Below are 12,483 nucleotides of genomic sequence, written 5' to 3' on the forward strand. Positions count from 1 at the left end.
GTCAGCTCTTAACATCCTGCATTAAGTTAGCTCATTATTGGCTTAACAGCACCAATCTAACAACTTCTTCCAGATCTCCGGTTGTTGGTGTCTTAATGGGATCTGGAAACCTGCCCACATGCCAGCCCTTCAACCAGGATTGGCTAACACTGGTCTTGACCACTGACTTTCATTTTACCGTGTCTTCTTGTCTTCATTCTACCCTGGACTCTTAATGCCTTGATTTAAATAAAATATTCACAAATTTGTTATTATTGCCATAACTTCCAGGTCTTTAATTATGAGGATTGTAAATTATCGATAAAACCTGGTGGACTGGTAGTGAATATCTTTGCTCTAGACCGAAGAGATTTAACATGTCTGCACGTTACAATGTCCTAAGACTAGGACTCATTTGTTACGCTCCTCTTTGATCCTTTTTTGAGGTTAGTAATGTCCTCTTGTTGGTTTGGCTTTGGTCTTTCATGACATAATCGTCTACTGTATACTTCAGTAAAGCAACAGTGTAGTAAAAGCAGATGCTGCAGAATCATATTGATATTGCAATGCAAATTATTAACATAATGCCATATAACCTAGTAAATGTTGTTCTATATAGTATATATGTTACAGTTAAAGTTGAGATTTCTAGAGTATAAAACATACCACTGTTTTGCATAACGCTGAACCAAAGCTGTTTAAGTTAACTTCATAGCTGTTCACATTATAAAAAAAATGTTACAAATGCCTTTTTGATCCTAAGATTTTCTACCATTTGCATGCATGTCTTCAGGTAGTATAGATACTCTGTACCTAATTCACCTGGATTGTTTCGGCTCATTATTGTACCTTTATTTCCTTTCTAACTAATAGAACCCAAGCCGTGGTAATGGCAAGAAAATGTCAAGGATGTTACCCCTTGAGCCGCTCGTAGCTCTAATCTAGTGAAAGGGTCACCAAGGAGTCTCCGAGTAACAGTTTTCTGTTTAACGAGTCAACTGTAAATATTCTGCTTCTTAGCACACACCCTGAGGTGTAATAAATCATCTTCCTCAGCCTCTGCTCTGTGTGGACCAACCACGTGACCTATCCCCACAGGGAAGCTGCCTCAGCGGCATATTAACTAATGGAAGCTGAGTGGTGTGTGAATGAAGGCACCAGGAGTGGCCTGGGGACTCACTCGGCGCTCTTTAATGCCTCCACTAGCAGGCCTTTGAAGGAACAGAACAGCAGAACCAAGGGCCGTTAAAGGAGGTAATGATGATAGCGGCGGAGATGAAGTGTGTGGGGGATGTGGGTGAGTTACTCCGTAGTACTCTCTTTCATTTTTTATAGTGTTTCTTTTAGCCCATAGTAAGACATCCATTTCCAAGAGCAGCTTTATGAGCTGTGTTGGTCCTTGGGGCACTTCATAAATCTCGAGTGAATTGACTTTTCATCACTGGAATGGATGTTTACAGTTGTAAGGACATGCTGTCAGTGTTCCAATGTCAATTGCCAGCATGGTCAATAACCAACACAAGCAGTGAGGTTTCTCAGTCCAAATTACAGTACAGTACATTGACTCTTATTCTTACAACAGTTTTTCTTCCTTGTACTTTCAAATCTTCCTACAAATGGATTATAACCGAAACGCATAAAGTTAATCATGAAAGTTTGGAGGAGGACAGAAGTCCAACTCACATGAATCACTTGCCCTCACTGAGGTATAAATACTTCCCAGAGTTTTTTACTTTGCTATTGAGACTGGCCTTGCAGAAACGCAATGTGCCCAGTATTAGGATTCTGATTAACTTGTCCTAATTGTCAGGAAATCATCCTCTCATGCAAGGTAAATTAAAGCCAAGTTACAGTATGTACTGTACTTTGTGCTTGTTTTCATATAATAGTATGTAAGGCCCTATACCATATATATAATAGTATGTCAAATGAATTAGTTCTGGGGGTGTTGTCTGGTTCTTAGTTGGACCTTACAGGGAATGGCACAATGAGCTGAACACTTTTATTCACTCCAAATTTGCCCAGTTTGAGTGTCAGTGGACTAGCTCAAATCAGCATTGGAGACCCTTGGTTAAGTGCACTATTGTAAGGGAGAGTAAGGTTGTGACGCACTGTTCCATTTTTGCAAATCCTGTTTTAACCCTGGATGTCAGGAGCAGCTTGGGTTTATAAGGAATTTCGAGAGAAAAAGAGTTAAAGAGAGAATGTATTTCAGGTTATTAGCGTATTAGGGTTCTAATCCCTGGCATATTAAATAACAACACGAATCATGATTCAGAAATATCTTGGCAGTAGGACCTGCCGAATATTCTGGAATATAGATTTTGCTGATGATTTATTCAGCCACCAGGTGTCTCTCCTTTCATGCTTTGGGAAAACAGGGAAAATCCTGTTCCAGGAAAGACCTTGATGTACTGTATGTGTTCATACTACAGGCAGGATTCCTGTGAAATTAAATGCTACATTTCCAGGGAATCTTTGCTGGCAGGGTGTAAAGCACAGGGTTTGCTATCAAACATTCTCTATAACTGTGAGCTGGCTGGCCATGTATGGTACAAGAAAGACACGGGGAAAGGGAGGCACAGGAGATGGTTACTGATATTAATAAAAATGCAATCTTTTAGATTAAATCTAAATTGTCAATAGTTTGTATAACAGCCTTTGGAGGTTTGGGATATCTACAGAGCCCTCTGGGACACAACTCCTATGAAAAAGGAATGGTTGTGATGTGTTTGTGTGTTGTCCTGAGGTATCTTTTGGTTTATATTGTACCTAGTTCAAATGCAAAACATGCCAGTCAGATTCCAAGCATGTGAAATGTACCCAACTTGCTGTTTGTTTAATTTTGTTGTACTTTTTTTCTCTTATGCCCTTATAGAACTAACTAACTACTGTAAATAGTCCCGTGTGTTGACTGGAACAACACTTTCTATACTGTACTGTACATGCCATATTAAAGCGACAGAGTGAATTCTGGAATGCAAAAGTAAATGATGCCCCAGACATCTCTGGGGCTTGTTGCTTGTTTAATTGTCTGTCATGCACTGTGCAACAGAAAAAAAGTATTACTGTTTGGATGAAAATATCATCCATGCATTCAAATTTCATTGTTCTACTGTGTGTCCAAAGGGATTTGCATTCTTGCTAGCCTCTGGAATTTCCTGGTATTATCCTGTTCTATTTTCAGTGTACTTACCATGTTTATATCTCAGTGAAAAGCATTTTTGAACAACTACGTCCTTGGTATAGAAAAAGATTTTTATTGACATACTGATACAGTACACAGGAAGTTGAATCAAATTACCATTTGAACAAAAAACGAACATTATTTATTTTAATTTGATATGTCAAAGCAGGGTGACTTTATAATCACTGTATAGTTCCTTTTGTCTTAATACATCTTTCTGGCTTATATGTCATTTTTTATTTTTAATATTAAATATTTCAAGACTCAGGCAGCATATACAGTAGGTATATTGTTATTGGAAATACTGCATTTATTCTGTGTTAGTAAATTACTTTTAGCACTCTCAGGCATATAGAGACTCATTTAGATTATCCTGGGAAAATAATCTTACAACATTGGACAGAGCAGAACAGATATTTAAGGGCTTTAGCATTTGCTCTAGTCTAGAGGTAAAGGTTATTTTGAAGTGTTTTTGTCTGAAAGCTACAATCCTTTGCAGTTAATACAAGTGCGACAAATGTTTCTATTTTGACATTTCTCTGGCAGTTTATACACCTCAGATTGTGCTGGAATATGTAAAGCAAATAAAGTTGTCTTCTTCTGGAAAATAATATGATGGAGAGTTTTCCTTCAGGTGCTGAAGCTACACAGACTGAAATCACTATTTCCCTGTATGCAGAGCCATAAGAAAAGGGTTTGTCTCATCACAAGAAGAAGTGAAAAGATGATACACGTACAGTATATTCCATGTATAGATAGCCTTTGTGTTTCTTTTTTCCTTTCTGGCTGTTTGGTGCTGTTATTTTTCTGGGAATTTTACTGACACTTTTCTGCTTTTGTGATTGCTCTAAGTATTTATTTATGCATATCTCTTTGTTTATTGCAATAACTAATAATAGCCAAGGACAACAACTAATATTTGCCACTATGTTAAAACATTCATCAAAGTGTTCCCTTTGATAGCTGTAATTTGGGGAGCTGGTTTCTCCTCCCCTGCTTATTTCTGCTCAATGAAATGTTTTAAACTGGTGTGTCTTACAGAAAGCGGAATTCATGAAGTCTTAATGAACTGGAAGTAATTGATCACTTCAATGTGGTTGAATGAAATGCATTCATTTCTTCAAAAGGCATTATTCTCATGTTAATTCTGCTTTATTTGCAGCAACTTTGATGGGGTTGTTTTTGTGATGGTGGTGTTTTTGCTAAAAAAAAAAACAATTTTTCTATGATTCATTGCTTGACGTGTTCATTAGATAGCCAGTGGGATAAAAAATGAGAAAACAAAAATGAGAAAATTCGCTATTTTGACCTTGATATGCAGATTGTTTTATTAAACGTGTTTTCTGTTATGGTTCCAGATTGTTGGAAATCTGGCCTTTTGTTTCTGACGTTGATATAAAGCCAGTGCTTAAATCGCATTTCTCTTTTCTTGCTTCATTCATTTAAAATGAAGTGTTAGATGTCTGCTGTGTTTTTTTTCCCGTGTTTTCAGCTTTCTCTTACCGTGACACAGTTGTTGGGAAGGGAGAAGAGTTACCATGAGCTATGCAAAAGAGATCCCTGTGCAGGGTTCGATGTGGTGTTTCTGTGTATTATTTTTAGTGATAAGGCGAATGTAAGGTTACATCAATAATACATGACAGGAAAAGTCAGGACACTCTCCTGCCGACAGTGGAAGTTGAGCGTACATTCAGGCAGCTGCTCAAAGGCACTGCTTTAGTGCCAGCCTGTCAGACTGCTAGCTCCTTTATCCGTACCAAAACAGAGCACTGTTATTTCAGTGAGAAATGACTGCGTATGTAAACATCATAGAGCGCAGACAATTCTGAAAATGAAGATGGTTCTGGCAGCATTTTCAGCAAGCAAGCTGCTCTGGTGTGCCAACATAAATCATCACTACATAAAGAGCATGGTGTTATCTTTGTAGCTGCCAAAAAGCTAAATTCTGATGTTAGTACACATAAAAACATAACCTACATTTCAAGAGCTAAATATGGACAATCCAGTGAGATGTTCAGGCGAGGAGGCAACTCTTCTAAGATACACAACTACTGAAGGAAAAAAAACACACCAAAAAACAGCTGTCATTATTGTCTGTTATTATTAGTGTCTAGGGTGGCACAGTGATGCAGTGGTTAGCATTCCCAACACTGGGGCCCTGTCTTCAGTTCTGGACCTGGGGTGCCATCTGCGTGGAGTTTGTATGTTCTCCCCGTTTTTTGTGTGTTACCTCGTTGTTATGAACCAAATTGTTATGGATGGCGAAACCTACTCCATGTAGCCGTGGAGCTGAGGATTTCCTTTCCAAAAAATATGGCCTCCATTAATAGCTGTTACGAATCCCAATGATGAGGTATGAGGATCCTGTTCAGACGAAGGAGCAGGTAGATATCGAATCGGGTGTATAATCCAAAACGTCAGGCGAGTTCGTGGTCGAAAGGCAAAAGGTAGTTCGAAAGCCGGAAGATACAGAGACTGGAGTACAATCCAAAACGACAGGCAAGGTTCAAGGTCGAAGGGCAAAAGGGAAGTTCAGAAGCCGGAAAAAGTATCGCAAGCGAGGTAGAGCTCTCTAGGAGAAGACTCAATACCGAGCAGCGGGAAGCGGGTTTGGATGGTTTAAATAGCGCTGCCTGCCGCACAGTAGGGAATAAGCTGATGGATTAACACGTGCGGCGGCGCTTATTATTATCAACCTGCTGCTGGCAGCTCTTTTATGGGTTGATCTCTGCTGGCTGGCGGTCGTGACAGTAGCCTCTGTTAATTTCTATAAGTTATCCTTCATCCGTGAGGATGGTTTCACCGAGTGCAACAACATGGATGTCAGGCCAACTGATATTGCTTATTGCAATTGCTGTTTGATGCTTGGGGTGTTCAGATTTTGGGTTATCAATCAGGGTCCTCATATTAAAGCAGCCAGCATTTATGTTGTCATTCTTAATCTTTTGTTGACCGCTAAGATTTGTGCTCCCTCTGGTTGCAATGAACCAGACAGGATATTGTTAGGCAGACTATGTTTAGGGCGCCTTTGGGTGAGAAGAGTTGTTTCTTATGAGGCTGCTCAGTCTACAGCTAAAGCTGCAGGGATGCACTCCTTCCTATTCCTAGTGCATGACAAGCTTCTTATAGCTCCCACCCTGGTGCCAGGTCATGACTAGGGGCTTCCAGCTGCACCCCGCTCTCCTCTAGCTATTCACACATGGACTTGTTTGTGGATAATTACAGTACAGTATGTGTGTTAATGATTTAAGGTGGCACAAAGTTCCTGGAGGGTGCTAGTGTGTGAATGTATGTACTGTATGTGCAGTGTCTGATGCACTCCAGCTGCAGCACAGGGCTTGACCAGAAACAGAGTCTGTGTCCAATGGCAGGGCAAAAACCCAGATGTTTGGGAGACTCATCCTAAAGCATCAGGAGTATCCAGTGGCTCTTCTGCCAGTTGCCTTTGACCACCTGCACCACAGCTCATCTGTCCTACAAGAATGTGCCATTGGCCACTTGATTTCCACCCAGGATTTTCTGTGGAGATTTTTTTTCCTAGCCTCCTTCCCTTCCGGACATCACAAGGCTTCCAGGTAGTTTCAGGCAAGCCTTCATGGTAACAGTAGTAGTGTGGATGGCAGAAGTCACCCACCATACATCTGCCTGCCTGGCAAGCCTGTACCTTACCTGTTACCATGTCCCACGGCAAGGACGAAGGGTTGGAGTTTGGGAGGGAGAAGGAAGAAGAAGGAGCATTTGTTTTCTCTGCGTACACCAGTTTCCCCCCACAGTCTAAAGACATACTGTACTGGTAGGTTAATGTTAGGCTTCTGGCAATGAACCTCCTCGAGTGCTCTGGTATCATACATGGTATCGGTGACTCCTTCTTGAAACTCCTGACATGAACACCCAGCCTCGGTCCTCTCAGGCCCAGACTCCTCTTTAATCGTTGTCACCAACTCGATGCCTGTCTACCCACAAGGCAACTGCCTCCCTTTATTTTGGGCCTCTGCCAGTATCTTCCTATACACCGCAGTACAGGCTGACCAGACAGGTCAATGAGTTTATGTTCGGTGCACCAGGAGCAATTCTGCTATCAATCTGATGTGTTTCTGTTTAGTTCCTGTGCTCTGAGGTCTGTTCTATTGCATTTTCTAAAGGTTGTAAAGAACGTCAAGCGCATTATGGAGTGTGTGTCTCACCCACTCCTCTGTAAATTTACACTCCTTCCATCTGGGAGATGCCTCTGTGTCCCTAGGTGTAAAAGTAATAGAAATCTCAGGAAATTTGTTATCCTTGCTGCAATATCTCTCTCAAACAATGCAAATAACTTATTTACAGTATCTCCTGTAACACTATTGTACCATCTTCTCTGTTGGTTATGTTTGTCTTCCTTGTTTTATTGTTGTATGAGACTGTGGTATAAAACAAATTTCCCCCAGAGGATAATTAAGCTTGAATTGAATTGAATACAGTAAAAATCCAATGCCTCTTTGCTGTGATAAGTAGTTCTTTTTCAGCACAAGCAAGTCGCTCGAGAGATTAATTAGATTTTTGGCAAGTCGCATTCAACACCATAGCAACCAGTGAAAACACAATGATGACATTGTCGTAACTTGCTCACGCAGCAATATGTATACAGTAAATACAGTAAGAAAACCAAGAAAATAACATCCTACTTACCTCTCAGTTCCTACACCACTTCCGTGTAACCTACTTCCTTACAGTTAGCTCAAAGGTGCTTCTTCTGGGTCAGAGCAGTGCCTTCCCAGTGACAGAATCCCAGCCTATGTCTAAAAGCAGTGTCCACAGTACAGTATATCATATACCCAGGTGCCTAGAGGGGGTTATCCTCTGGGCTAGGACCCCCAGAGGTTTGTATTCTACTACCAGAAGTTGTGGTTTTCCTCTCTGCTGTTCCCACATGATCTTCTATTCCTACACTGTCAGCCTCTCGCTACAATACAGTACTTCCCTAGGTTCACTTGTTTCAACCACACCAATAGTACACAAATGACCACCTGCCTATGCATCTCCCCCAAGCCTGCCACTCCATTCCATTACTATAGCTACCTGTCTTTCACAATGCTATAATTGGTCTTGCTATACCAGTTTAAAATGGTCAACCCTCGATAATAGTCCTGTACAGTATGTTGAGGAACATCCTGCTCCTCTGACAAATTTTGGACACTTTTGCATAAGGATAAGGATTGCCTAAACACTGCATATCCTGACCAAAGTCAAGAATGGGACGTCTTCCGGTCTTTCATCCTAGGATTCACTTTTGCTTTGCCAGTCCCATATTTTACTCATATCTATAGCAGTCTTGCCCACCTCTAACAGGGGATCAACAGCATCTGTTGCCAGATACCGATCTTACCTGCCCTGCCAGTTCCACATGCTTCACCTGCCATTTTGCTCTCATGTCTCACTAAAAGGCTCCCTTTCTGAATCTTTGCTCTTCGTTCTACTAAGTCAGCTTTATTGTACCTTCAAAAGGGATACAGTACCATCTACAGAGCAAGTGGACAGGTCAGTAATTTCAACCCAACAAAGTACAGAAGCTCCAACGGACGCTTTCTATCATCTGCGCTCTTAGAAGTACAGTACCTGTGCATGCTTCATATCCTCAGCTTGCAAAGCTGACACTTCTGATTACTCTTACAGATGCTATCATCCAATTTCAATACCCCTTAGGGACATGTTAGAAATATTTACTCCGTCGTGCCACCCAAATTGAGTTGAGAAAGTGCTGCAACCTGATACAAAAATCTTTGGGTATTGCTCTCACTTTCATCTCGTTCCTCATCTTACTGCACCCAGTTCCGTCTCAGCACAAAGTCCTTTCCAACTTTTTCATTCTTGCCCTCCATTAAGTGTGAGCTTTAGCTTTTTTCTGTCGCTTCAGATAGGCGACAACTATCATCTTACAAGGACACTTTTCTCTCCTACATCCTCGTTATAAAAAATACTCCTTTCTAGGGTACTTAGTTCAATGTTTATGCTGCTCATGTCTCTGAGCTCTCAAACAAGATAGCCCAATTTTACTCCTTCTTCCAAGAATTCTGGACCTGGATTCTGGTCACGAAACAACCTGCTGCTTCTATCCCTCTATTTGAAGTTCCAAATCAAATGGAAAAAATGTTCCCATTCCCTGCACTTTTTAATGACTTCCTCAGAGCGCTGTTCTCCAAAGCTTTGCACACCACACTTTGCACTGCCACTAGAGTGAATCAGCTCTATACAGTCCCCACCCAAGGCTATGTTAACTTTCTTCAAAGCAACTACAGTACCATTTCTTTCTTAAAGACCGACTCTTGAAAATTCAGTTCTTACTTCATCTAGTTCCTTGTGGCATACCAAATTCATGCTGCCAGCCTACCACACTTGACTAGATCCCAATGCAGACAATCCTGTCTGCCTTCATGATAAATGCTTACCACCTTAAAACAAGAACAACCGATCAGTTACGTCAAAACGCTTGTGTTCATTACAAACAGAATTTTGTCATCCACACTTGCGAATCTCTTAGTGCACACTATTATTCCCATTCTTCTCACTTAGCCATTTCATCCACCTCTCTGTTCATTGCTTAAAACTATCTAGTCATTTCTCTGCACCTACTGTACAGCACTTTGACGTGACCACCATGTGCATCATCCACAGCCTATGACAGAATACCGGTCTCAATGATCAAATCACTAGACCAGTAAACCTCCGAAGAGTATGAGTTGTTTATCTGAACAGGTTCGGCCATTATTAAGCTCAAGCATAATTCATGTGTATACATATCACACCCAGACTTCCTTTGCTTATCTGTCTCTCTTATCTTACTCCATGCCTCCCTCCTTGCAGCAAACTCCTTAGATCAGTCCTTGTACTAGTGGGGGGGGGGGGGTTGGGCAGCATTTCCAGCCTCTGGATAGGCTGTCGTTCCCTCAGCTAGGCGAGCCTCACCAAATACTTTATTCATATTTGTTTTCTCTTACAATCGTTAGTACTGAACTACTGAATTTTAGATATTTCTGATACACACCTGATGGTGGTTAACATGTTCTGTACAGTTAGGGCATTTACCTGTTGATATCTATCAATTGAAGCCTTTATTCTGCATAACATAATTAGCATTTCTAAAGATGTGATTGGTCAGGATTGTATAGATATGGATGTCATACATGCTTGCTGTCTACAGTAATTGAGGATACAGTATATTAGTGTGTTGTATTGTAAAGGTTTCTTGTTTTGAATCCAGATTTTTGTTTTATTTCTAGTCTGGTATTTGTTTTGATGGAGCAGTATGAATTAGGTCCAGCTGCCTGCAACAGACCCCCCACCCCATCTCACCTTGCCCTCTGCCTCAGTCTTAATTGTTTTAACAGAACTGTTCTCCTTGGTTTTGGCAAGTGTGCTGTGCCCAGAAAGAGTAATTGAACTAAATCAGATTCCCTCTAATGTTAATGTTGCGTGCAGTAGTGAAACTGCCTCACGGTGATCCAATTAGGGTTGATTTCCTTCCTTAAAAGGGTCTTGAAAGCTAATTGAGGCAGAGCAAGTTTGGTTTACTATTCCAGGCCTGTGGCATTAATCAGGAAGATGTTGTGCTGTACCTTCATCTCCTTCCGGTTTTGTAGCTCTGAGTAGATTCTTTTCATCTCTTTTCATCCCTCCCTGTGCAAAAGGTTGGGTCTCTAGAGAACGGGTTCTAATTCCACTACAGCACCATGTGTACATTTGTAAGGAAAACACACTTAGAATACATTACAGAATGATTAGTACTCATTTGTATGTCTTCCTTGTCTGTTTCTAAAAGAGAGGCTTTACATGTAGCTATTTAAATGAGCTCATGTTCTGCATTATCCAGTTAGGTAACATTCCCGATCTGATGATCAGCTGATCTGGGAAAAAGCAGTCATTAGTGATTGTACTAGCGTGTTCAGGTTTGTATTTGTGTCGTACAGTACGTTTGAAATACTCAGAACTGAATAATAATTACGAAGGTTGTCTGATCATGAAAAGTTAGAAACAGATGTAAGAAGCACAATAAGATAACGTCACCATGTCATACATTTTGCTGTTACTGTGGAGCTCACAGCATGACTGTCAAATGGCTGTCAGAAGCGCACATTGGGCGAGAGCACGCACTGATCCTCTTTTTCGCCAGGTGGTATAGGGTCTGTCGTGGTGACCCAAGTTAATTAACAAATTTCTGCATAGAAGAACAGAAGAACGGTTACAAGCAAGGGGAGGCCTTTTGGCTAATTTATCCATTAAGATGTGTTGAGAGGGGCTCTATGAACTTTGCACACACTTTTTTCTGCTGGAGTTGCAATATTTATAAGGTGGACATTTAGAACTGGTTTGAACTGGATTGGACACAAGGGCTACTACGTAATTCTATACTGTTATATAGGAACGTGTGCTACGAACCTAAGTAACCAATAGTGTTAAAAGAAGTTATCTTTACCAAATAGGGAATTAGGAAGATGTGCGTGATTTTGGAACACTACCAACCTGATAAGCACAGGGAAGCGTGGTACTGTAGATAACAGAAAAATATTAAAGGACTGTTCTAGGTTAATTACTTTGAGAAAAATATACCGGCACATCACTGTGTGTTTCGCTCCCATGCGCATGAAATAAAAACTTCTTTTAATTTCTGAGACGGACACCTGACTGTCTTTTAAGAGGAAATGGAAATAATTATCCAACAGATGGATGGTCACTGAAGCCATTGCTGTAAAGGTGACAAAACATGAACTGATATGGGTGGGCAGTTTTTTAAATCAGTGCCAATGAATGGATAATTTTAGAAATGGAGTAAAACTTTCTAGGTTGTAGTTTTTGTGTTTTTATCATCCTTCTGAAATCACCAAAACCAGCTACAGTAGCATCGATTCCCTGGGGCTTTTGTGTTGGTAGCTGGATAAATTGAACTGAAATTTTTTAAAGTTTAGAATTAACCGAGTTCTAAAACAGAAGACCCCATAAGATATTTAGATTTTTTTTATTAGTCATGCAAGTTTATTATATGACTAGTACAAAGGGAGAGTCTGGTTGTAGGGGTGCTTCATGTATTTATGTATATTTACCTCAAATGCTTTTACAATAATAATAAAATACCATCCCAATTTCTCTTTTTGGGGATTTCTTGAATTAAATTTTATTTTTCTAAAAAAAGAGGGAAATTTAGACAAATCCTGAACCTTTTGAGGTCACATTTTTATATATGGATTTAGGACTTAGGATTTGGTATTTTACTTACTGTATTCCGTACATGACAGATATGGAGAATAAGAATTAAAATACTACACTTTGAAACATAGTCTTGAGATGTT

The 12,483-nt window shown here is 40.4% G+C and overlaps 1 protein-coding gene across 1 annotated transcript in view; it reads left to right on the top strand.

Annotated features, from left to right (window-relative positions):
- The window catches only part of ptprr (protein tyrosine phosphatase receptor type R), an 88,547-nt gene that overhangs the window by 14,096 nt on the left and 61,968 nt on the right, over positions 1–12,483 (top strand). The gene's annotated exons all lie outside the window — the stretch shown is intronic.

The sequence above is a fragment of the Atractosteus spatula genome, chromosome 8 (genome assembly GCF_055471065.1).
Source record: "Atractosteus spatula isolate fAtrSpa1 chromosome 8, fAtrSpa1.hap1, whole genome shotgun sequence".
NCBI lineage: Eukaryota > Metazoa > Chordata > Actinopteri > Semionotiformes > Lepisosteidae > Atractosteus > Atractosteus spatula.